The sequence below is a fragment of the Triticum aestivum genome, chromosome 3A (assembly GCF_018294505.1).
Source record: "Triticum aestivum cultivar Chinese Spring chromosome 3A, IWGSC CS RefSeq v2.1, whole genome shotgun sequence".
Lineage (NCBI taxonomy): Eukaryota > Viridiplantae > Streptophyta > Magnoliopsida > Poales > Poaceae > Triticum > Triticum aestivum.
Window position 1 is genome coordinate 314478671 of NC_057800.1, and position 26604 is coordinate 314505274.

General features: G+C 44.9%; 1 long non-coding RNA gene across 14 annotated transcripts; it reads left to right on the forward strand.

Annotated features, from left to right (window-relative positions):
• Positions 1-12926: 12926 nt before the first annotated feature.
• On the forward strand, positions 12927-23009 carry LOC123061228 (uncharacterized). 14 transcript variants are annotated; one of them, XR_006428786.1, is made up of 12 exons: positions 12927-14296; positions 14386-14616; positions 14695-14829; positions 15454-15659; positions 15842-17673; positions 19293-19367; positions 19643-19774; positions 20363-20569; positions 20672-22116; positions 22419-22493; positions 22575-22639; positions 22734-23009. It is a non-coding gene; the product is annotated as an uncharacterized lncRNA (long non-coding RNA). The 14 variants fall into 14 exon arrangements; XR_006428787.1 differs by having other exon boundaries at positions 20672-21958; XR_006428792.1 differs by having other exon boundaries at positions 15842-17149; positions 17546-17673; positions 19517-19774; positions 22419-22639.
• Positions 23010-26604: the final 3595 nt, after the last annotated feature.

Sequence of the window (26604 nt, forward strand, 5' to 3'; positions counted from 1 at the left end):
TCCCTTACAGTCTTTCTATCAATAAAGCATGATGGTTTTCGGTAGGGAACGTCCCACCTTTGGGGACGAAACGATATCAATTGCCTCTTATTGCTTTCAAATTTTTTTCTGGTGTAAACATAGGATAATAGGAGTGTTGTGTGAATTTTTGTGATTTTTCGGGGTTCGTTTGGATATTTTTTATGCATTAAGTGAGTTTTAAATGCATTTATGTGCATAATTCAAATTTGAACTACATGCACATGCTCTAGTGCATATAAATTGGTTGAAAAATCAAATATGTGTCCTTCGGTGCATGCTTAGGTCCCATGCAAGAAATGGGAATGAATTTCAAACACCAGGGCACCGTTGATTGACGGCAAAACATTTAGATGCCTGGTTTTTAAATTCTAGTAAATCCAAAAATCGTCCGAAATCCGTGAAACTTGGCATGCTAGCATGGGGTGGCATCAACATGACATGGTACAAATTTTGTCCCATTTGGGGCAGGTTGGGTATATGCTTCTCACAAACCGGAGCTTCTCACAACAAGCATGATGGTTTTCGGTAGGGAACGTCCCACCTTTGGGGACGAAACAATATCAATTGCCTCTTATTGCTTTTAATTTTTTTCTTGTGTCAACATAGAACAACAGGAGTGTTGTGTGAATTTTTGTGATTTTTCGGGGTTCATTTAGACATTTTTATGCATTAACTGAGTTTTCAATGCATTTATGTGCATAATTCAAATTTGAACTACATGCACATGCTCCAGTGCATATAAATTTGTTGAAAAATCAAATCTGTGTCCTTGGGTACATGCTTAGGTCCCATGCAAGAAATGGGAATGAATTTCAAACACTAGGGCACTGTCGATTGCCAGCAAAACATTGAGATGCCTGGTTTTTAAATTCTAGTAAATCCAAAAGTTGTCTGAAATTCATGAAGCTTGGCATGCTATCATGGAGCGGCATCAACATGCCGTGGTACAAATTCTGTCCCATTTGGAACAGGTTTGGGTATATGCTTCTCAAAAACCGGAGCTTCTCACAACAAGCATGATGTTTTTTTTGCAGATTAAGGCATAGCCTAGTGGTGGGAAGGGGCTGATGCCTTCCCACCCACCCAGGTTCAAGGCATGGTACTTGCAATTTGGGTTTGTTGCACGAAAGATACTGTACGGGGTTCCCTTACAGTCTTTCTGTCAAGAAAGCATGATGGTTTTCGGTAGGGAATGTCCCACCATTGGGGACGAAACGATATCAATTGCCTCTTATTGCTTTCAAATTTTTTTCTCGTGTAAACATAGGATAACAGGAGTGTTTTGTGAATTTTTGTGATTTTTCGGGGTTCGTTTGGATATTTTTATGCATTAAGTGAGTTTTCAATGCATTTATGTGCATAATTCAAATTTGAACTACATGCACATGCTCCAGTGCATATAAATTGGTTGAAAAATCAAATATGTGCCCTCGGGTGCATGCTTAGGTCCCATGCAAGAAATGGGAATGAATTTCAAACACCAGGGCACCGTTGATTGCCGGCAAAACATTGAGATGCCTGGTTTTTAAATTCTAGTAAATCCAAAACTCGTCCGAAATTCATGAAACTTGGCATGCTATCATGGAGCAGCATCAACATGCCGTGGTACAAATTTTGTCCCATTTGGTGCAGGTTTGGGTATATGCTTCCCACAAACCGGAGCTTCTCACAACAAGCATAATGGTTTTTGGTAGGGAACATCCCACCTTTGGGGACGAAATGATATCCATTGCCTGTTATTGCTTTCAATTTTTTTTCTCGTGTCAACATAGAATAATGGGAGTGTTGTGTGAATTTTTTTGATTTTTCGGGGTTCGTTTGGACATTTTCTTGCATTAACTGAGTTTTCAATGCATTTATGTGCATAATTCAAATTTGAACTACATGCACATGCTCCAGTGCATATAAATTGGTTGTAAAATGAAATATGTGTCCTTGGGTGCATGCATTGGTCCCATGCAAGAAATTGGAATGAATTTCAAACACCAGGGCACCGTTGATTGCAGGCCAAACATTGAGATGCCTTGTTTTTAAATTCTAGTAAATCCAAAATTCTGTTAACCATTCACGTGACCCCACGTGTCTTGGTTTTAACTGTTATAGGAGGTGCCATGCGGACAGCTGCTTGACCTACTGAACAGGAGGCATGGGAGCGCCGTCCGGTGTGCAGGCTGACCGAGAGGCATGCAAGCTCTCCTCGAGTGTGCAGGCTCACCGGGAACTGTGCGAGCTATACGCTGCGCAGGCTCACTGGGAAGTGAGCTCTTTGACTTACATTGCTGCCCCCCTTGCTCGCATGCTCTCCATTAATGGCGCCCTAGCCGCAGTTTAATTCGCTTTTTAAATATAAAACACTCTTCGCAAACGTTTTAGTTAGAACACCCGTATGCAAACCGACAGCCTCCCCATGAAGCCAAAACAAAATGTGTTGAGCAAGATTTCTGTAGCTCTTGATCGCAAACGATTTAGATAGAACACCCATATGCAAAGTGAGAGCAGCGCAGGATTTGTTCATCCATTCAACGCAAACGGTTGTTTTGGATGACCCGTGTGGAACCACGTACAAACAATTTGGTAAGATTTGCATCTATCATGTTGGGTATGTTGCCATTTGTCAAACTGGAAAGATTTACATTTGTTGATCTAGTAACGTTGCCATTTGTCAATCCTTGTAACACTGCGATTTGTCAAAATATGCAGCTAGAAATCATTAGCACTATGTAATTTTTGCAACTAAAATTCAGTAATTAAGCATAGATTAAGCGGTTGTTCTTAATTTATACAAACAGTTCAACTCGATAGCTGAACCGACCGAACTTCTCCCCAATTGTTGCCAACCACGTACTGAAATAGCTAGTTAAACTATATATACTAGCTAATTTTAAGTACGTTGTACAGTTCGACCACACATCTATAGTCAGATGAACTAAACAAAATAGCCCCCAAATACTACTACTACCACGGAGGGGCTTTGTGCTACTTCCGACAGCCTCTCCTCCGCCGAGCGCGCTCAGTAAGAGGCAGAGGAGGAGGAGCCTACCGACGAGCTGGACAAATGCAATACAGTGCCTGCCGCTATTGCATGTTCAGCGACGCTCGCCAGCTCGAACGCCCACTGCCGCTCCAGACGATCCCTGTCGAAGCGGCCGGACTGCTCATAGATCTCCTGATTCCTCACCTCTGCGTCGGTGTGTGCTGCGGCCACGGCCGTGGTAAGGCTCTTTGTGTGCTTGACGAGGCGCTCCTCCTCCTCCTGCAGGAACTCGATGTAGCGCGCAAGGTCGCTGACGCATGTGCGGGCCTCCACCTCCGCCTCCCTCCTTTGGGCGGCAGTGGTGGAGCGGGTGATGATCCCGATGGTCGACGGTGGGCTGGCGGCCACAGTGGCCGACGATGGGGTGGCGGCCACGACCACCACCTCCCGCCTTCGGGCCGCGGTAGCGGAGCGGATGATGGCCACGGTGGTCGACAGTGGGGTGGCCGCCATGATGGCCACCTCCCGCCTTCGGGCTGCGGCGGCGGAGCTGGAGATGGCCCTGACTTTCGATGGTGGTGTGGCGGTAACAGCGGTCGGCAACAGCTGCCGACGGGCAGTGGTGGCGGAGCGTGTGGTGGGTGTTCCGCGCACACCCAACAGGGATGCCACACGCACTACACTACGACGAGGACCGCGCCGCCGCCGCGGTGTAGTCTCCCAGCTGGAGCTGTCCTCTGATGATGGCGGAGTGGCTGAGCGACGACGACAGACCGGTGCCATTGTCGATTGTGGGAGAAGCAGATGACATAAGCTACAGGTAGGGAGGGGGAAATGCGACGCACGACTCCCCGACCGTGAGGGTTTTTATAAAAGGCCGGCAAGCATTGGGATTTTGGGGGATTTCACCGAGTCAGGCGGGAAGCTTATGCGGGAACCTGTGAGGTTGCGTGGGAACGGGCTCACCGACGATTCATTGGCGCCACCGTTTGGCCAAAAGAACGCCCCTGCGTGTTGCGCAAGCTTGTGCGGTAAGCCTTCTGCGGCAGCGGGGTGACAAGACGTGCGATAGGAGGATGAGAGGACACGTACAGATATACACTACTAGGGAAAACCCTAGCAGTAGCGCAGGTATTTTGCCTATCAGTAGCGCGGGAGGACGCGCTACTGATAAGGTGCTACAGCTAACGTGTAGCAGTAGCGCCTTTCGTCCCACACTACTGCTATACATGCGTAGCAGTAGCGCTTTAGTGAAGAGCGCTGCTGCTAATATCTGCAGCACTTTTTAGCAGGAAGCGCTACTGGTAAGGTAGCGCTACTGCTAACTTTGTTCCCCTCACTACCGCTAGTTTTATTAGTTTTTTCTGCATATTTGTTTTTGTATTTGAATAGGCTTTATACAATAATCTTTACCATACCATACACATAAAATGTAATCATAGCATATACATACAAATAGTCTCATCAACTCATGTCATCATCATAATCATCATCCAACACAAAGTGCTCTCTCGTCATCATCTCGAAAATAGCGATACAAGTCTCGATTACTTGCAACTACATCGTTATCCATCTAAACAATGATATACACAAGAAGCCGTTGCCTCTTTGCTTTCGGTTCTACACCGGCTCCGCTCCCCGAGGCAACGCCGGTCTCAGACTCAGCACCGGTCTCGATGCCGGTCTGAGTCTCAGCGCCGGTCTCGATGCCGGTCTAAGTCTTAGCGCCGGTCCAGTCTCAGCACCGGTCTATGTGTCGGTCTCAGTCCTCGATGCGACCGGTGGGCCCAGCAACAACATCAGTTGATCGTCGGCAAGGCTCAAAAATTCGTCTGCCGACAGGTAGATGTCGTCGCAATAATCAGAACCTTGTCCTTCATCATTGCTACCCATGTTTCCTACGATTAAATCTAGTCAATTAATTCTATACCTAATAAAATGAATAATGACATAAAAAGGACTATTTTTTGCAGGAACGTTGACTCCTTCCCGGTGCGGAAAATCTCGAGCACTCAATATGTCCTCGTTTGTAGCACAAGTCATGCCGAAATTCACAGAAAATTTTGGCATGACCTTTGCTAAAAAGTGGACAAATCGAGAACCTGAAATTTGCCGGAACAGAAATGAATCAACATTCCGGCAAAACATGGGCCACTCAGCTTCATTCCCTGGAAATAGTGTTCAAATATCCATATTCGACACCGCAACACATGTCCAAATATACACGAGCAACCACATGTCCAAATATACATGTCCAAATTTCACAAGCTAATTCAAAAACAAAGTGTAGAAGAAAATTCATTTAACTACTAATAGAACAAAATCCAGTGAACTTTAGTGCTCTATAATGATGAAAGGAAAAAAAATTAGTTAACTACTAATTTCATTCATTTAGGTTATTCATTTAACTTCACCTAATTACCGTACTATACCACTACTACTAGCAGCACTAGTAACCTAATTAACCTAGCAAAACTCTACTGCCCTAACTAAAAAACATCTAATTAACATCTATTAGTACCATCTGCCCCAACCTAATTAACATCTACTAGTATCACTATATACTACAAGCAGCATCTACCCTAATTAAACCCTACAGCCCTAACTAACTTTTGTTGTAAACTAATTTTTTTGCTCTAAACTAATTTTTGCTCTAACATCTGCTACTTAACATCTTTTGCTCTAAACTAATTGTTTTGCTATAAACTAACTTTTGCTCTACTAATTTTTGCTCTAAAATGCAGAGAGGGAGGAGTGGGGGGGAGGGGTGGGGACTTACAAAGAGGGGAGAGACGGTGGCGGGGAGGTGCTCGGCGATGGAGGCAGGGGCGGAGAGGGCAGGCTCGCGCACGGGCAGCGGCAGTCCTGGGCGGGCTCGGGCGGCAACGGTGAGTTCGAGGGTGGCCTCGGGCGGCGGCGGTGAGGCTGAGGGCGGCCTCGGGCAGCGACGCTGAGGATGACGGCGGCCTTGGGAGGAGACGGTGAGGTTGCAGGTGTCCACGCCGGCAGGAGACGACAGCGAAGTGGGGCGATGGAGAATTGGGGAGACGGCAGCGAGGGCGAGGGATTTGGGGGAGAAGTGGTGGCCAGGGGGGAGGGAAACAGCTGTTTAAGTGAAACGTAATGGTAGCGCGTTCCTGAAAACGCGCTATACCTAAGTTAGCTACAACGTGTTTCCTCAAATGCGGTACTGCTATTTCTTTCTCCTTTTTCCCCCTTTTCATTTATTTTTCTATACATTTTATTTTTTTTCCTTTCTCCTTTTTCTATTTCTTTCATTTTCATTTACTTTTCTACTTGTTTTTCATTTTATTTTATTTTCGTTAGCAGTAGCGCCTTACACATAAACGCACTGCCACAACAAAATTAGCGGCAGCGCTGTTTCTAAAAGAGCGCTACTACTATGTGTAGCTGATCGGCTTAGTGGTGGGAATTTTTGTAATAGCTCTTTTACAAAGGGACGCGCTACTGCTATATGTGTATCTACAGCGCGGTTATTTCACACACGCTACTGTTGTCTAGCAGTAGCACCTTTTTTAACATGCGCTACTGCTAAAGTTCTGTGTATAGGCTTTTCCCTAGTAGTGATAGTTAATAAAAAAACATTTGCGATTTAATTACCTACTATACCCCGTCCTAGTTTATAAGTAGGATTTAACTAATAAAATACGAATGCATGTCGCCATAGATTATATTGTTGGAGTCGTATTTGAACATAGTTTCCAGCTATACAATTTTTGTAACATGCATTAACACTTTTTTGGTTAAAATTAAGGTTATACACCAGTAAGCATTTGCCCGCAACACACATGGCTTATTCCATCACAAACAGCTCTGATGGATCAACTGTCTGCCATGTATCGCACACGCAACTCTAATCTGATTCGTGATTGATGTCTCCGACATCGCTCGAACAGTTTGTCTTATTTGCCACGTATCACTTTGCCCTCCTCTGCTCGCGTCCCTCGGCAAGCTTTGCTCACCGTTAGACGCCGCGCCGCGCTCTGTCACGTCTGTTGGCGCGCTCTGCTCGCGTCCGTTGGTGCGCTCGGCTTGTGGACAGCTTTTCCTTGAGGCGACCACGGAGCTCTCTACTCGCGTCCCTCCGCGCGCGCTCTGCCAGCGGTTGGGCGTGTGCACGATCATGTCGGGGGCCCCAGATGCATGCGGTTGCGCCGCGCGCGTTGCCACGCGATGCAGTTACGTGCGGCATGATGGAGTTACGCGCTGCAAATTAGAACTGCCATTAGGGCCTGTCGATATTCCTGGCCGTCCGGCTTCCCCTTTAATTCTCGCGGCCATTATAACCTTGGTCTCTTCAACCTTTCGATCGTGCCCCACAACACAACAAGCACACCCACGACGACACATAGAGAAGGGAAGTCCGTCGGCGCTCCAATGGAGTTTGGCGAGCATAGAGTGGAGATCCACACGAGGGAGACAGATCTCTCGGTGGTGTACACCATCGACCCGACCATGGTGGACGACTACATCAACAACGTTGAGCAGTTGCTTGCTGGAGACAAGTACAAGGTGCTCGGCATCGACCTCTAGTACACCGCCGGTCGTCCCGGCATAGATCAGAAGGTTGCCGTCACCCAGTTGTGCGTGCGCCATCATGTCCTCATCTACCACTACTGCATGGCCACAAATCCTTGCGACCGTTTCAACAGGTTTGTCAACAGCACCGACTATAAGTTCGTCATGGTAGATACCAAAGATGATGTAAAAGCGCTCAGTGTTACGGGCTTGGCCTGCAAGAACCTTGTCGAAATCCATGACCACAATAGGGACTGGGGCAGCACGAAGCAGGACTCCCTGGTCAAACTTGCCTCGGCCATCATCAACCCCTACTACGAAAAGATGAACCAGGATGCCTACAGAACAATTCTCGTATCCTGGCACAAGGCCTGGATGCTGCAACTGGATGAACCTCACCTCTGGTTCGCGGCCAAGAGCGTGTACACATGCTACGAGATGCACAGGTGGATCGTTGACATGAGGAAGTGCCTCATTACCCAAATCGACGAGCCCAGATCGAGCCACAAGCAGAGCAAGCATCACAAGAAGTAGATGATGAGCAGATGATCGTTTATGCTAGTTAATCATGCATGTAATATATAGTTTACTTTATTGGTGTCTATGGAAATGTCATGTGTGTGGTAGCCACCTATGTAATTATGCATGTAATATTTTACTTTGGTATGTGCAAATGCCATGGTTGTAGTAGCCACCTATGTAAGTGAATGTTTAATTTGGCTATGCAAGCATATCCTTATATGTGTGTGTGTATATATACGGTAGCGCTAAAGTACACCCGAGCATAGAATCGCTAATCGTGCGCTCCGACTAGGTGGGCGAACCGGACGTCCGCGTACACTAGCACCAAATTAGCCAACCAACAAACCTCCCTTCGCTTGGTCGTAAAAAAGATAAAAACCATCGTAACAACAATAATTGATTACCGGGCTGCATAGACCACCATACCTAGCTAAATTAGCTGACCACATCTCTTTTGGTTTAGACCCTTGTAACGGTTTGCAAAATATAGTAAAATGATTACCCACTAGATTTGCCTTGCTAACTAGCCGGGTCAATGACTTCCGTATGTGCCAATTGTTGTTAGCTTTGGGTATGTGGTAATTTCATTATGACATTGTCATTACTAATAATATTAAATTTTAGTTCTCCCCATTACTAAAAGTATAACATGGCATTACCATAGATTCATAATTGAGCCCAACTTGGCGTTACCATGAATTACTAGATCTACTAATTGTAGTTATCATACATGCAAAAGTGAACACAACGTGGCTATGTAAGACCCTCCGTTCCAGAGAAATAAATAAATTACTAGAACTACTACTTTGGATTACCACATTTCATTCCCTCATATAGATGGACATAGTAAACAGGTTACCATTGGTTACCACCAAATTAGAAACAACTAGAAGTGTGACTGTTGTAACGTGGTTAGTGTGTTTTACTACATGTTACTCATGCTTTACGATCAGCTGGGAAGCAACTGCACCGAGTGTGCCTGCGTTGAGTTGTTTAGAGGAGCATCGAGCGCGTGTTCTGGCCGGAGCGCAGAATAAGGAATTTGCGCTCAGGCTTAGTTTAGCATATATATATATATATATATAGGGTGGGTCTATTCTTTTTAATAACACCCTTAAGAGTCTTAATCTAATAATATCGAGTCTTATTCTGATGATAACACCTCCTACTCCGCCTACCCCCATGACCCACCACTCCCCCCGAGCCCCGAGGGCATAACCTCCCTCCCATTCCGCGTCGGTGCCCCGCAAAACCACCACCTACCACAAGCCCGGCCACCCACCACCACTCCCACAGCCGGCGGCCCCCACGGCGCCCCACCCCACCACCACCAGACCCCCGCCTCTCTCCCACCCCCACCCCGCGCACCACCAGCCTCCCATGCCCCACCTTCTAATCCTACGCACCACCGACACACAGTATATATATAGGGTGGGTCTATTCTAATAACACCCTTAAGAGTCTTATTCTAATAACACCGAGTCTTACTCTGATAACACCTCCTACTCCGCCTACCCCCACGACCCACCACTCCCCCCGAGCCCCGAGGGCATAACCTCCCTCCCATTCCGCATCGGTGCCCCGCAAGACCACCACCTACCACTAGCCCAGCCGCCCACCACCACTCCCACAGCCGGCGGCCCCCGTGGCGCCCCACCCCACCACCACCAGACCCCCGCCTCTCTCCCACCCCACCCCATGCACCATCAGCCTCCCATGCCCCACCTTCTAATCCCACGCACCACCGACACACAGGGCCATGGCCACCCCCCGATCCCCCACCTTCTTCCCCGCCGGGGGCCCCGCACCCCTACCTTCTTCCTCGCCGGAGCCCCACAACCCACCACCTTCTCCATGGCCTCCTCTCCCACCAGTGGCCGCGCTCGTCAGGCCCGACCTCGCCCGAACCCCGTGGCGAGCCCCGACCCCGACAGGGGCCTACCCTCCTCCAGTGGCTATGACCACCATGGCTCCGCCACAAATCTGAAACAAGACTCCGGCGGGGGCCTGCCCCCCGCGCCGGCCAGGGTCGTCCTCTCTGCCCATTGCCAGACGAAGACTAACGCTTCATCTCCGACCTCCGCTGACAACCATGGCCACCGCGCCACATCTCACCTCCCTTCCCTCCTTCCCAGGTCGTGCGCCCCTTCACCGCCATCGGCGCGACGAGGTCAATGGCCAAATCCATGGCCACCAAGCGCGTCCGCAACAGCAAGATCCCACCCCCTGGATGCACTTCAGTTCAATTTTGGTGGGCGCCACTATCCTCTGACGGGCGTGTGTGCAGTGCGGTCCGGCGGCGGGGTAGCCACCACTAGACTCCGGTGGTTCTCTTCTCGTCACGTACAAAAAACCATGTCCGGGTCCAATTTTTCATTGTTGTTATCCAGTGACGGCGAACAGTGCAACTTGCTATCATGGCAGGCCAGTTGGGGCGTCCGTGCGGTGCGCAAGCACTTGAGGACGACTAGCGTTGTAGTTTACTTGGTGTGGACAGGAGGTTCTCCAGCTGGCCCATGCAGCGAGCAATGCAGGTTGCTCTTCGTTGCAGGTCGGTTGGACCGTTGGTGCAGTACCCAAAATGCTAGTGATTTCGCTGCTGCTCGTACACACCACCAGTGGTCCATCGGAGCACCCCCTCGCAACTCTCTCCTTCCCCAACATGCAGTTCACCGGCGAGCTGCACATCCTGCTGACCTCCATCCCCTTCTTTTTTGTGCAGCTCAGCCGCGCGCCCAATGCAGTCCACTGCTCCCCTCCGTGTGGTCCAAGCACGGGCTGCACCACCACGGCTTGCTAGTAGTAATATCATCAGCAAGTCCACTAGAAAAATAGGGTGTCCCTTGTTGTAATTTGGCTAGGGGTAACACACGGCTCAGTTTATTTTGAGTTTTCAGATTTGAAGTGCTGCCCAAGCTGGGGGTGTTTCTGTTGCAATCCATTATTTTGTCAAAATCCATGACTGTACATGCAGTGCACATGTGCCGCCCCTATAGTGCACTAGTCTTGTTTCATGCAGTGTAGAACATGCGCCAATAAAAAAATATCATGGAGGAACGTATACAGATAAGTATCCCCTCCTTGTAATGCGGAACACACGATGGAAAAAAGAAAAGGAAAACTTCCCAACAAGTAATGCGGTTCACTTGACCATTTGACACAGTACGGTTTTCCAACTAAAGCAGTGCGGTCGGTTGTCTGATGGTGTTCATTTTGTAAGTGCAAGAAAAATTGTTACCGAAACGACAAAGAAAGTAATGCGCTTCACTTCTCCATACTTTTGAGGTTCACTTACGCCCGTGTGAAGTCCCGTCTACCTCCTCGCCAGAGGAAATTTATGTCTAATTAAAAGAAATCATGAAGTCCACTTGACTGTCTGATACAGTGTAGTTTTGAATCTGAAGAAGTGCGGTTTTCTGTTGGATGCAGTACACACGGCGATTTTGGTCTCGCGAAAAACAGAGTGTGCGCTTTTTGGTAAAATCAAAACTGCTCTTAAACCGTAAGGAATTAGAGAGCGTGTTCTACATGAAAAAGTTGCGCCTTATCGATATCTTTCCAACGGCGTATCATTTGAATCATTTCGATCAGTGGTTTGTAAAAATTTCGTGAAAAACGGCCGCTGCCAATCGTCGGCCGCTGCATGATTTTTAAAATTAACTTAAAACCATAAAGAATCTCAAAAACGTTTCAACATATGAAAGTTGTGCCTCGTCCATAGCTTTTCAACGGTATATTACACGCTTTGTTTCGACAGACGGTTAGAAAACTGGAGCGAAAACAGTACCGAAAATTTGAATTTTTTTTTGAAAAACAGAATTCCGCGATTTAGTAAATTTGAAACTGCTCTTAAACCGTAACAAATTAGAGAAAATAATAGTTATGAAAAAGATGCGCCTTGACGATATCTATCCAACGGTGTATCGTTTGCCTCATTCCGGCGAGCGGTTTAGAAAACAAACGCGAAAAACGCTCGCTGCCACTCTTTGTGGGCCGCACCGTTTTTGAAACTGCTCTTAAACCACGGGGATTCTCGAAAAGTGGTCAACATGGTGAAGTTGCGCGTAATCCGTAGCTTTCCAACGGTATATTACACGCCTCGTTCTGATAAACGGTTAAAAAATTGAAGCGAAAACACTACCGAAAAAACACTATGTGCAGTTTTTTCCGACACGAAGTTCAATAGTCTCGGTAATGCAGTGCTCTTACTAAAGAAAGTGCAGTGCCCTCGCATTGAGCATGCAGTGCGAAAGTGTTATCAAAATAACTATTCTAATAATATTATCAGAATAGACGGGCTATACACACACACACACACACATATAGGGTCACGCTATTCGTCACCCTGGGTGAGAAATAGTTATTCTTCACCCCCTCTATTTTACCATCAATGCCTCGTAATTTTACGTTCCGTAAATTTTGCCTTATTTCCGACGTAAAAAGAGACCGTAAGAAAATATATAATCATTGTAAAAAATATTTTATGTTATGTAAAATTAGAAACGTAAAAACATAGTGTAAAATACACATAAACTACATTTTTTTGGCTTATTACCTATATTTTTTATTTTTTTATGCCAAATTTTACATGGCGAATCAATAGGAATGTAACTATTTAAATTGCAAACGTAATTTAATTATGAAATGATCGTAAGATTACCTCGGGTGAAGAATAACTTATTCTACACCCTGAGTAATGAATAGTAACACTACACACACATATATGTATATATATATATGTATATATGTATATATATATATATATATGTATATATATGGTGTGTCTATTATAATAACACCTTTAAGATCTTATTCTGATAACAAAACCTCCTTATTCTGATAACACCCCCAACCCACCGGCCCACCCCACCCCCAACCTCACTTCTCTCCATCTTCTTCCTCCCCTGATCCCCTCCACTTCCTTCCTCCCGGCTAACTCCCCTGATCCAACCCACCTGCCACCTCTCCTGCCTCCAGTCCTCCTCACGACGGACCTCAACCCGGCCTCCCACCGCCAGGCCGGCTCTGGTGCCCCACCTCCTTCCCCACCTTCCCCGTCCCAAATCTCTAATGCCAGCCACTCCGCCGGCCGATGCGCCTCAGCACTCCCCTCCCACCGCACCTCATCGGCCTCCTAAGGGTCCCCGACAACCCTTGTTCGTCCCTGTCGTCCCCTGCCGTCAGATCCGAGGGGAGCGCCATGGTTGGGGCCCCCGATCCCCGCCGCCACCAGCCTATCACCCCAGAACGAGGCCGACGATGCCTGGCTGACTCCATCCACCCCAGGCCGGATCCGAGGCCCTCCTGCCCCCCCTGCGCCACCAGCCGCGGCCATCGGCCTCCCCATCCTGCAAAACGGCGAGGCCCAGGAGCTTTGGTGCGGGCAGGGCCCCGGGAAGGAGTGAGGCCCGATGAAAGCTGCGGGAGGCGACGATCTACCCCGATCTGGCTTCCTCCGGCGCCTGCATCTCATCCACGCCAAAATCCCAGCCTCCCTTCCCAACCAGGCTCACGTTCGGCCTCCCTCGTCGTCGGCCACGATGCCATAAACATTGCCGCGACGCCCCCTGGAGCGAGCGTTTGCAATGCTCCGTTCGTGGCATAACCAATTGCAGTCCAGCCGTCCCAAACTTGCAGTGCGCTGAGACCGGGCAAGCCATGCGGTTCCGCATTCTGGGCATCCCAGTAGTCAGGGCCAACCCCCAACACCCCTGAGTGGCTTGCCTTGAATTTTTGTTTGTGTTTTAAGGTGGTTCATGGGCGTTGGTGTGCAGTGCGGCACCCATGTGCCTACTGTCCGCGAAGATGGGGGTAGGATGATGGTGTTTTCTGTGTGTGTATCTCTACTCCTAATGGAGCAGTTGGTAGTCTCGCTTCCAGGTTTTTTTCGTCCCACCACTTCGTCCGGTTTTTTTTCGTCCTGGAAAAACCTACGAAAAAAACCAGGACTCGCACGCACGAGCGAGACTGCCCTCGAGCGAAATCAAATGAACGAGGCCCCCTCGACTCCTTTCTCGATCTGTTTCCTAGGGTGTGAACGCCGCCGCCGCTGATCCCATCTTCCCCAGCGCTTAGATCCGCAGCCGCCGGCCATCGAGGTCGTCCATGGAGGTCCGACCCTCCCTTTAGCCATGGACTGAGACGCCCGAAACCCTAGCTACCCGTGGAGGTCCAACGCCTCAACCTCCAAGGAAAGGACGCGCGCCGGCTGCAGGCCATCTCCGGCGACCTCCGACCATGGTGCGCACGCCTCCTTCCCTTGTCTTGTCGGTTTCTTCATGCCCCTCCTTGTGATTCCTTTCCTTTCCTTTCCTTTGTTTTCTGTGCAGGTTGCTCGGATCTGGACCAGCTGCTGCTCCTACTGCTTCAGGTGGACGAGGACGAGCCCTCCCTCATGGCTGCTGCGGCTGCCTACTCCCTTGGTCACCACGCCCCTCCCGTGCCTGGGGTCTCCTTTCTCTCCCGCAGCGGCCGCAGTAGGCGCGTGTGGCTAGAAGGGTTGAGGGAGCGAGGTCAGTGCCCTCAGGGCGGACGCGGCTGGAGGTCAACGACGAGCAAGGGTAAGCGTTAGTGGCGGCCTGAGTCTACCCCGCATCTTTATCGCCGAACTCATCTTAGGTCTGTTGCTGGAGCTAAAGGGCACGGCGGCGGCAGGTGGCTGCTGTAGCAGAACCAGCCATCTTCCCGATCCAGGCTGCCCAGGCAGGTTCCAGCCGGGCATCCGCTGGCCACGCGCATAAATGTATCAGGAATGAGCCGGCCGTTCTACAGTTGTAAGTTTGTTTCTGCTCCCTCATACTGTCGCTTAAGTTGTGCAGTTTTCAGAATTAGTTGAATAGCTCATGTAATTGATGGGTGCATGTGTGGTCTCCATTGATGCATGCGTGGTGTTTGATAATCTGGTATGAGTACATCTTTCTGATTTAGAGTGAAGTATACATTCGAGTTCTGATGAGAAAGTGTAGTTTGTTCAGAGCTACCAGACACCAGTGAGAAGTATGCATTCAGGTTCCGGTGGAGAAGATCACATGGCAAACTGATATGTGTGCACATTGGTTCTACAACTGATATATGTGCTCGTATGATTAAGATAAATGCCATGTGTTGTGGCAATGAAGAAAAGAAAAAGAGAGTTGCCAGAACTAGGACATGACACAATTGGAATCTGTCAGTTCTGAACTGAATATTTTGTGCACATTGCAGCAGAGAAATTGGGTAGTTTACAGTTTTTATGATCTGTACAGTGAGCTCTAAGGGTAACAAGACCTTATTTTCTTTATGGAATTTGGTGTCTCATCTCAAATATGTGTGCCTCTACGATGTAAATATCTGGAGATGTGTACTTCTGGAATATTATAACTCGAAGTGAATTCTCATTTCACTTCTTGCTTATTTAGTGGAATATAATCGGACGAAGAGCGGAGGAAAGTGGACCATGAACAATGGCGTGGCTCCGTAATGTGGGACACCTCGCCATTGAGGCGAGCGGCGGCTGCATATCCCACACCACACTTACCATCTGCACGGGGGGCCATGGCCAAGCGATGAATTTTGCTCTGCACCTAGCTGGTAGTTTCTGCCTTGGCCTGCTCTTGACCAGCGGGTATGTCACTTGTACTGCTTGTACTCCACTTCACAGTATAGGAATCCGATATATATATATATATATATATATATATATATATATATATATATATATATATATATATATATATACTCTAGCATATTTAACCATGGAATACAGGAATATGTACTAATTGATTGGGACTTTCCTCTACTTCACAGGATGTGAACATTGTCCGAGGTTGCCAAACCAGATGAAAGAACAGGGAAAGACATTGAGCTCACTGCCAAAGATTGTTATTCTGCGAAGATATATCTCATCTCTAATTATAGTATTTCGTAGTGTCATGCTGATTATATAGTTCATCTTTGGCCTTGCACCGTGGTTGTGGTAATATTTGTTGTTTTTTCCTACCTGTACAGTTTAGGTCGGGTTTGATCATCTCCCCAGTACCCCATGCCTGGCTCCCTTAATGTTCATATTCCACATTTCCTTTTTCACTAACCAGTCTCTCCAGTCTGACCTATGCGTTTGTGTTAATGTGTCAACAAACTTAATTTATTTGAAAACTAGACATTGCATTTCAAAATTCGTTACAGTATAAAGAACAAGAAATCCATCATTGCAAAGATGACAAATATATAACAAAAGCATGCACTGAACTATTCCGATTGTTTTTTTTAGAATAACAAACTCATGAGTTGGTTCAGGTAGATATGCGACTATGTCATCGACATCGATATAACAATATATATTCATTGGTCCATTTCAAACAATCAGAATATATACTTATGTGAAGCAGAGAGGGCACCATGGCGAAGGTGAGGTGGGCATCATCCAGTTTTAAAGGGGAGGGCTCCAGCAAGAAATGTACTGCTACGGCGAGAAACCGAGCTGGAAAGGGAGCGTCCAGCAGAAAAATGGCAGGGTGCGTCAGGGGGTGGCATTTTGCAGAATGGTCTGGGGAGGTTCGCAACATTGTCTACTCATCTGATGGGAAAATCTCTATCTGTTGCGTATCGTGTGACTATAGAACTGATGCAGAGGTGCCCTTCTTTGCTTGGGAGTTTGAATCCGGTTTGGCTCTCACCGATCTTGCCTGCTCAGTTTTTGAGTGTATAACCAGTTTGTAGGTCCTACTATTTGATCAGTGGATGCGACTGATGGGGGCATGGAGATGATGGCGAGGCATCGTGTTGTGGTGGCGGTGATGAAGGTAACCTCGTCGATGGCGGCGGCGACGGGTGGCTGTTGACGAAAGCGATTCGGGGATGGGGGATGTGGAGTGGCAAGGGATGGAGGCGTAGAACTGCAGCCGGGGAGACGGAGTGGCGGCAAGATTGGACGAGCTCGCCTGCGGAGTGCGTGGGCAAGATTTCCCTTTCCGGGTCAAACGAGGGCTTCCTTCTGTGTGTATGTGTTTGTGTGTGTGCGCGCACACACATGCGTGAGTTCACACTGATATTCCACTAAGTACAGCGCATGCTTAACTGAAATTCTAGACAAAAGTTCACATCCGGTTGGTACATGTAAGAAGCTCATTTCTAATTTATCAGGTGGCATAAATAGACCATAAAATTATCTTCATTTATAGTGCTAAAGATATGCCAATACATTTTCTTACGTTTAGGGTCCTAAACCTGTTGAATGAATTCTATATACAAGACTTACAGTTGTCCTTCTATAAATTAAGACTGAATTTGCTAATCTTTGTTGTATTGCTATTGATGAGTCTATAATTGTCAACCTTGACAGTAACAAAACTCAAGATAGTTTTATCTCTTAGTGTGAGCAAATAAGATTTTTTAAGAGCTTTCCTTTGGAATATTTTTCTATTACAGAAGTTGATGCTCGATATTTTTATCCATTCCTGATATCATTTCTTGATCTACTACATCATTAACAAGAGCTTGGGATTGCTTCAGGGATTCTACGGATGTTCTCCCATAACCTCTTGAAGTGATGCAATGCGACGATCTTCAACCATGAAAATGAAACTGCCAGCGTGGACGGAAACTGCCAGCATGGACGGCCTACTCCTATGATCTCACAGGTACCAAAATGCAGCTCGTAAATCTCTTGGTAAGAATTGGGTCTTGATGTCCTTACATTTAGCTACTCCTGTATAGCTTTTAGGTTTAAGATTTTTTTTCTCTTTGTAGATTTTGTTTTTTGTTTTGCTCACCTTGTAATCAACTCTATATTTGATGGTTTAGAAATCAGTTTAGGTGCCTTGAAATGAATTCGGTTTAACTCTGCAATTAACCGTCAATAATATACTGTTCTGATTGTGCTTAATAATATAGCTTGTTGTGTCAAGGAGCATGTGGTGAGGGAGAGAGAGAAAGGGAAAATGGAAGCCAAGTGATAGACAAAGAAAACGGAGGATAGGAGACCGACAATAACTTGTGTTCTCTTACTAACGCTTTATTTATTGAAGACACGTACCAATGCACGGGTATTTGTCGATGTATGACAAAAACCAGATGCCATCATGCTTAACACATATTACTGAATTAAAAGAATAATTTGATCATTGTGTCTATATTTTATTATTCTGTTTCAACTGGCGTTTGGCTTCAACCCGTAGCAGTGCACGAGCATCCTCCATCCAGGCGGCACTCCCTCTAGCGTTTCCCACCTAGGCGGCGCTCGATGGCTGGATTGCACGCAACGGTGCTTGCAGGTTCCCCGATGCAGTGTGCAATGGCGGGCGCCTGTAGGTTCCCCGATGCAATGCTTGCTCGTGCCGCCCCTCTGACGCTAGGCACGGCGGCGCTCCACCCATGTGTTATGGCGCCATGCAGAGGATGTGGCGGGGGTGGATGCCCTGGCCGGCCTCGGTGGCTATACCAACACCTCTTTGTTTGAAATGGAGTAGCAGCCACAAATTTTGTGTCCGTTTGGGTCAATGCATTAGAGTTGGCCTAAAATAGTGCATGTGACCAAGGAGGAATTTAGGGTGACATGGGTGAGACGCTTGGCTAATGGAGCTGCTCATCTGCTAGCGAACCATGGTTGTGCAAATAAGTTATGTAAAACTTGGGTTAGGTACCTGCCGGATTGTATGCGTCATTTTTTGGACTCCGGTTGTGCTGAGATGAATGAATAAAACATGAACTCATTCCGACTAAAAAAATCAATTTTTTTAGTTGTCAATAACATTGTTATGTTTGATACTAAGATGTTAGTTAGCTGATTGTCCAAAAAGAAGATGTGTTAGCTGAGATGGCATTGTCTGCGAGTAGCATCTTAATTTTAGTTGTTTATCAAAAGCTCATGGCAATGCACGGGCGTTCTACTAGGATTAAAATTTCATAACTTACCACCATTTCCTAAAAGTAGAACTGGGCAGCATTAGCCAACCACATGGGAGAATGTTTCAAACAAATAATTAAACTGACAGTAGCTACCGAATTGGGATTACTAGCACGCTGAGGATAAACACTTTACATGTTGCGACCCCTACTTTTATTTAGTTCTTCCACGCTTTAGTTCTTGCAATGAGGGATCCATGTTCTGTTTTAGAAAGAATGCAAAAATTTGGGCCACTGTGATACTTCATCATTTTGTCATGTTGTTTTGCTGCAAGGAAATATATACATCAATTTGGCTTGCATTTTAACGTGCTTGCTCCTGTTTTTGATGCATTTTTATTCTGTTAATTTATAGGTTCTTGCTTACACTGGGAATGATGAGGCTAACAAGTTTTTCCTTGGAGGTGAGATGTCACTTGACAACACGAAGGTAACTGTCTGGAAATTCGGGACCAGTTAGAACTAAAATCATATGAGTTTATCAGTCTAGCTAATAGTTCATTTTATGCTAATGGTTTAGCATGGCTGAGTCATATGTGTTTACTTCACTTATTAATAAGAATTATTTTCTCTTGCCAGCTTCAGCTGCAGCAGCGTCTTGCCTGCGTCATATATTTTGTATTATGTTTTTGTGGGCATGGTTCTGAACTTTGGCATCGATGGATAGAATTTCGTCCAAACTATAATGTTGTTGTTCAAGTGTAGGATAATTCGTTTTGATGTCTCTGTTGTGTGTGCGCGGGCATGTGCCAAAGGCGTCTAATAGAACCCAGGTGAAGGCGAAGGAGGTTTGGCTCTCAGACATGTGTAACACTCGATGATAACAACGTGCAGACTGTAAGTTATGTTTCTCCCTATTTGATTCAAGCTTGAAATATTCATAGATGCTACACTTTATTCAGTAGATGAACAAAAAAAGTGGCACTGATCTTTTAGTCAGTTTTATGTCAATGACCATAACTTCTGGGGTAGCAAGAGTAGCACATTTTGCCAACATTTTCAAGTTTGTATGAATAAGGATGAAGTAGTATTTCATGGGTTATCCCTGATTTCCCCTCTTAGGTGAATATCTAAGCTAAAGATAGTTGGTTGTGTAATTTAGATATCACCTTAGCAACCGCCAACGTACATCTGCTGTTGTTGTTGATTTATTATTATTACTGGTTTCTCATACATAGACAACAATAATTCTAGAATATCATCATCCAATTCTGAGCAAATAGGTTTTAGTACTGTCTCTACTTGTGTGTTGGTTGCCTAATACCATCTACCAAAATGTAGTTAGTAGTTACCTGTGTGACATAATTGCCTTGTTGATGCCGACTGATATGTGATAATTTGTAGTAGAATGTCCAGTAAACACATAGACATGTATAAGGTGGCATATGTATTTCTTACCTATTTTCTTTATTTTATCATTATAAGGAAAATATGGATCCCAATTTCAAAGCCATATCCAATTAGTTTGTCTCTCAAAAAAATACAACAAATGCTAAAGGATGATTTACCCATGGAGGCATGGACCGAGATTGCTTTAATTTGGTCGTACAGAAGATTATGTTTGATGACATCCAAATGGCACAAAAAACAAAACAATTGATAGACAAACATTATCTCGACATGAAATTTTGGGTATGTTTTTAATTCATTATATATTTTTTCTATATTCTAATTTTTTAATCACCTTTCCAACCAATTATTTCATATACTGATTTTTAATTGTTTTGGCTGGAGACTTGCTTGCTGGTGGCTGGTGCCCTGCAGGGACCAGGTGGTGCCGTCGGCTGCGGCGCCGCCGCCACCGTCGTTGCAGCAGCTAGGCCGGGAGTAGCCGAGCAGGGAAGAAGCATAATTGTTTTCTATATTCTGCTCCTCCCACCGACCAGTTGAGGGTTGGAGTCATCGGACAGCGCCGTCAGGCGTCAGCTAAGTTAAAGAATTGAGAATTGGACGACTGGCCGGTTTGTACGGCTGCTCTTAGTGCTCTGCCGATTTGGCCTTCGGATTGTTGCCTGCTTAACTGCTTGTGGGATGTATAAGCACAAAAAACAGTTCAAAAAATTACAAATGAAATATAATATTTCAAAAAAAATGTTCATCACCATAAAAATGATAATTTTTTAAAAATATTCTCGAATTTTTTATTTAAAATACACCTCATAATAAAAATATTTGTGCTTTCTGAACAACCAAAAAAAATACTTTCATCTGATGAAATGAAAGTGCATAGCTGAAATAGGTATGACGAACATTGTTAGGGTACGACCAAATTTCATGGTCCAAAAAAATCATAGTTAAAAAAGGCGCGCCTAGATTCTAGGCGTTGGCAAATACTCAGTGTAATCTTATTTTTGACGTTTGCAAAAGTAGGACTAAAAAGTGTTGAATAATGGCACATGGAGCAGGTTTTAATTTTTTGCCCCGAGATCTCCACTCGTCTCCTTTCATTCATTTTTTCTTTCCTTTTCCTGGTCGCTGGGGTCAAAGGGTATGCAAAACTTAATTAGGCACTGTAGAGTTGGCTGTGCGATAGATGCAAAACTTAATTAGGCACTGTAAAGTTGGTTGTGCGATAGGGGAAATGACTTTGATGCTTAGCTCAGACGTTTGCTTAGTATGCTTAGAGTTGGCTGTTTGCTTAGTATGCTTAGGGATTGATGTGGTTCATGTTTTGTCTGTACCGCCCTATTTTGGTGTTAGGTTGATTTTCCATCAGACATGTCGAGCTGTTGTCGCTGGTTTATGATGCATTGGCTTGCTGTAGGCTGGGTGCACAAGATTTTGTAGACCAAAACATGTCAAAATTTAATTCGGACGGGTCTTCTGCAAATAATTTTCATCTTCAAACATGCCTTGAGTAGATTATTTAATCATTTTATAAGAATCAATTTAACTTTGTATTGTTGCAGCTTCATTATATATGCACTTACCAGTGCATCTAAAGGTTCAACAATGCAAAAACCACCATCAGTCTTGGCTAGATTGACATCAGAAGAAAGATGATGGTGAATCATGAACCACGTATAATCCTCAGCCTAGATTGCATGCTCTTTATTTTAAAAATCTTCCTTTAATGGCTGTCAAAATGGTATGCGCAAGCAAGAACCGCAGTATCAATGCGAAGACTTGAGGTAGAAGGTAGTATTATTGAGCTTACAAGTTACTCCATCCGTCCCAAAGTAAGTGACTCAAAAATGAGTCAGCTTTGTACTAACTTTAGTATAAAATTTAGTCACTTTTGAGTCATTTATTTTGGGACGGGGGGAGTACATTTTTTTGTGTGTAACATAGTTCTTTTATAGTAAAATTGGATCTCTCTATTTGGTATGGCTTTCTAAATGGCATTCGGTGTAACCTGCCAAATCTCTCCCATGCATGAATGATTTTTTAAAGTATAGTATCCAAATGATTCACCCATGACATGTTCTTGAAATTGATTTGTACTACTGATTATTTAAAACACGAGTGTTAAATTTTGTAGTATGAAAATATGCTAATGATGCCGAGAGAAGAGAGCATGCGTACAATCCATGAACATGATGTACAACAAGAGATGGTATGATTTCTTCGGAGAACCATCTTGATTCTTCTTTTTTTCTTCATAATATTGCTAACCATTGAGATTGTGGTGCGGAAGGTCGCGGGCGCTAGAGATTGTGGCACGGTTTAGAGGGTTGGCCGGCGGCGGAGGCGGCGACTCGGGTAGGGGGCGATGAGCAAAATATTTCAAAAGCCCGTGGCAACGCACGGGCATTATACTAGTTTTGCTAATGGTTGACATTTTTCCGTTTTTCAGATTTTTGCTGCGATCCCGTGGGCGCACAGGTGCAGTGCTGTGAGGGCTGAACATGTAGTGCGCTGGCGCCGGCTTGCATTTCACGGACAAAATTGTGGATTTATTTTTGAGGTCCCTCGTCATTGTAATTTGTATGTATTTGTACTATGGCTTATAAACAGCAGCATTGCAGCCCCGACTCGTAGCCCATAGACGCACCAAACACAACTCTCCCAAAAAACGTGCATTGAAGAAAACAAACAATACTTTTTTTTGAAATGCAGCTCACTTGCTTGATCGCGACGGTGATCTTCTTTTTCCTAGAGGTTCACTATGTTCCCAAAGTGCATTTTTTGTTGGAAAAAGGTTGATTTTTCTATGCAGCTCACTCTGTTGTTGTGTGCAGCAGAAAAAAGTTGGAAGAAATATTAATGCAGTACACTTGCAGGATGATTTTTTTATGCAGCTCACTCTGTTAAAAAGTTGGAAGAAATATTAATGCAGTACACTTGCCTCGTTTCAGTAGTCATGTAGCATTCATAAAAAAATGAGAAGAAGAAAAAAAATGAAAAATAATAATGCAATTCACTAACCTCAACAGTGTATACTTACAAAAGCATTTTGCAAAAAAAAGCAGTACGCTAGCCTCGATAATTCAGTTTGAACGTATTTATAAAAAAGTAGTTTGAAAGCGACAAAAAACCCCATTCAGTCCACTTTGATTTGTGTAGCCGTTCACTTTCTCCCTGATCTGCACTGCACTCATCCCATGAGGTACCATGTGTTTTGTGTTTCATTATTTTTTTAGGAAAAGGATAGAAAAAATCTTGAAGTTCACTTACCTGTCTTATGCAGTGCAGTTTTTCATATGAAGCAGTGTGGTCGGCCGTATGATGTTGTTCATCACGTAAGTGCAAAAAAATTGTTACGGAAGCAAAAAAAAGTAATGCGGTTCACTTTGATTGTGTTGTGGTTCATCTACACCCGATGTGAAGTGCACTCTACTTTCTCGTCCTTAAAAAAAAATTACATTTGAATAAAATAAATCATGCAGTTCTCTAACACGTCTGATGCAGTGCGGTTTTTCGTCCGATGCAGTGCGGTTTTGAGTCAGATGAAGTACCCACGTCGATTTGGGTGTTGCGAAAAACAGAGTGTCCGCATTTCGGTAAATTTAAAACTGCTCCTAAACCGTAAGGAATTAGAGAGAGTGTTCTACATGAAAAAGTTGCGTCTCGTCGATATCTTTCCAACGGCATATCATTTGAATCATTCCGACAATCGGTTTGTAAAAATTTCACGAAAAACGACCGCTGCCTCTCGTCGTCCGCCGCACGATTTTCCAAATTAACTTAAAACTATAAGGAATCTCAAAACCATTTCTACATATGAAATTTGCGCCTTGTCCATAGCTTTCCAACGACGTATTACACGCCTCGTTTCAACAAAACGGTCCAAAAACTAGAGCAAAAATAGTACCAAAAATTACAAAATAAAAAAAAAAACAAAATTCCGTGATTTAGTAAATTTGAAACTGCTCTTAAACCGTAACGAATTAGAGAAAACAATAGTTATGAAAAAGATGCGCCTCGACAATATCTATCCAATGGTGTATCATTTGCCTCATTCCGACATGCGGTTTAGAAAAAAGCGAAAAAATGCTCGCTGCCACTCTTTGTGGGCCGCACCGTTTTTGAAACTGCTCTTAAACCACGGGGAATCTCGAAAAGTGTTCAACATGGCGAAGTTGCGCCTAATCCGTAGCTTTCCAATGGTATATTACATGCCTCGTTCCGATAAACGGTTAAAAATTAGAGCGAAAACAAAACCGAAAAAACACTACGCGCAGTTTTTTCCGACACGAAGTTCACTAGTCTCTGTAATGCAGTGCTCTTGCTAAAGAAAGTTCAGTGCCCTCGCGTTGAGCATGCAGTGCGGAAGTGTTATCAGAATAATCATTCTGATAATATTATCAGAATAGACATATGTGTATATATATATATGTTGTTCCGTATGCAATCCCATCGCACAACACACACGTCTTATTAGCAGCAATCGTCTGTGTTATTATCGGTTTTCACACAATTTCTGATTATAGACATGTTTGCCGCGTATCACACACATCTTGTTAAGTTGAACCGTTTCTGTTCTCATGTCTCAACGCAAACAGTTCATCCGAGTGAACCGCATGTCGTATATCGCACACACCTTCATCTGGCTGCCCGTTTCTTTTATGTTGCCTAATCACAAACAGTTTATCCGAGTGAACCGTATGTTGTGTATCGCACACGCCTTCATCTGGCTGCCTGTTTTTTTTGTTCCTCCTCATTGCAAACAGTTAATTGAACTGAACTATATGCCCTTCATCGCACATGCAACTAAAACCTGAACCGTGTTTGATGCATCCGTCATCGCAAACATTTTACACATTTTTGACGGTTTTCATACAACACTATTTGCGATTATTGCATCGCACACAGTTTCTCGAAGGGTCCCTGATCGTAGTGTCGCGTTAGCAGCATCTTGCAGTAGTGAGTCCCACAAACAAGTCACGTACTTGCTGATACACATCATTGATAATGTCCAAGGACTATCTTTATTCATAAACACATAGAAAATATCATCATACATGACTGCCTCTAGAGCATATCCCCAACAGTCTCCCACATGCACTACAGTCAATCAAATAGGCATTGTATTCCCATAGCTCTAACATGGCCCTCATGCTTGGGTTGTGGAAGTGGCTTAGTCAATGGATCTGAAACATTTGCCTCCATGTGAATTTTGCATAACTCCATATCACAACTCTTTATGATCTTTCGTATCAAGTCATATTTTCCCGATCTATGTGTTTGGTCTTATGGTGGTTCCTAGGCTCCTTGGCTTGTGCGATAGCACTAGAATTATCACAATAAAGGTCAATAGTTTCACCGAGGCTGGGAAAATACCAAGATCATCTAGAAAGTTTTGGATCCAAACACCTGCTTTGCAGCTTCACAAGCCACAATGTATTCAGCTTATGTGGTAGAACTGGCCACTGTATCTTGCTTCGAACTCGTCCAACTCACTCCTCCTCCGTTGATGACATACACGAATCCAGACTATGATCGACAATCATCTATGTCGGTTTCGAAACTAGCATTAGCGTAACCTTTACGACGAGCTCTTCCTCACCTCCATAAACTAGAAACATTTCCTTAGTCCTTTTCAGGTACTTCAGAATATTATTCACCGCTGCCCAGTGACTCTCACTGGGGTTAGCCTGGTATTTGCTTGTTAGGCTTATTAGAAAATCAACATCAGGCGTTCTACATATCATGGCATACATGATGGATCTGATTGCTGACGTGGCATACGAAATCCTACTCATCCTACTTCGCTCATTAGATATCGAAGGACTCTGAGTCTCGCTTAGCCTTATACCATGTGAGAGTGCAAACAATTCTTTCTTCACCTCACTCATGTTGAACCGCTTCAACACTTATCTATGTACGTGCTCTGGTTTAAGCTGAGCAGCATCCTCGATCTATCTCTATAGATCTTGATGCCTAAAATGTAAACTGCTCCACCGAGGTCCTTCATTGAAAACTTACCATATGATTCCCTGACCGAGTTCACCATTGAAACATCGTTTCCAATCAACAATATGTCATCCACACACAAGATCAAAAACACTATTGAGCGCCCACTTAACTGCTTGTATAAACAAGCATCCACTTCGCTTTTGATGAAACCGAGACCAGTGACGACCTCATCAAAACGAATATTCCAGCTCTGAGATGCTTGCCTTAACCCATAAATGGATCTCTTGAGCTTGCATACCTTACTAGCGCTAGTCGGATAGACAAAACCCTTGGGCTATATCATATACACGTCCTCAGTTAAATTTCCA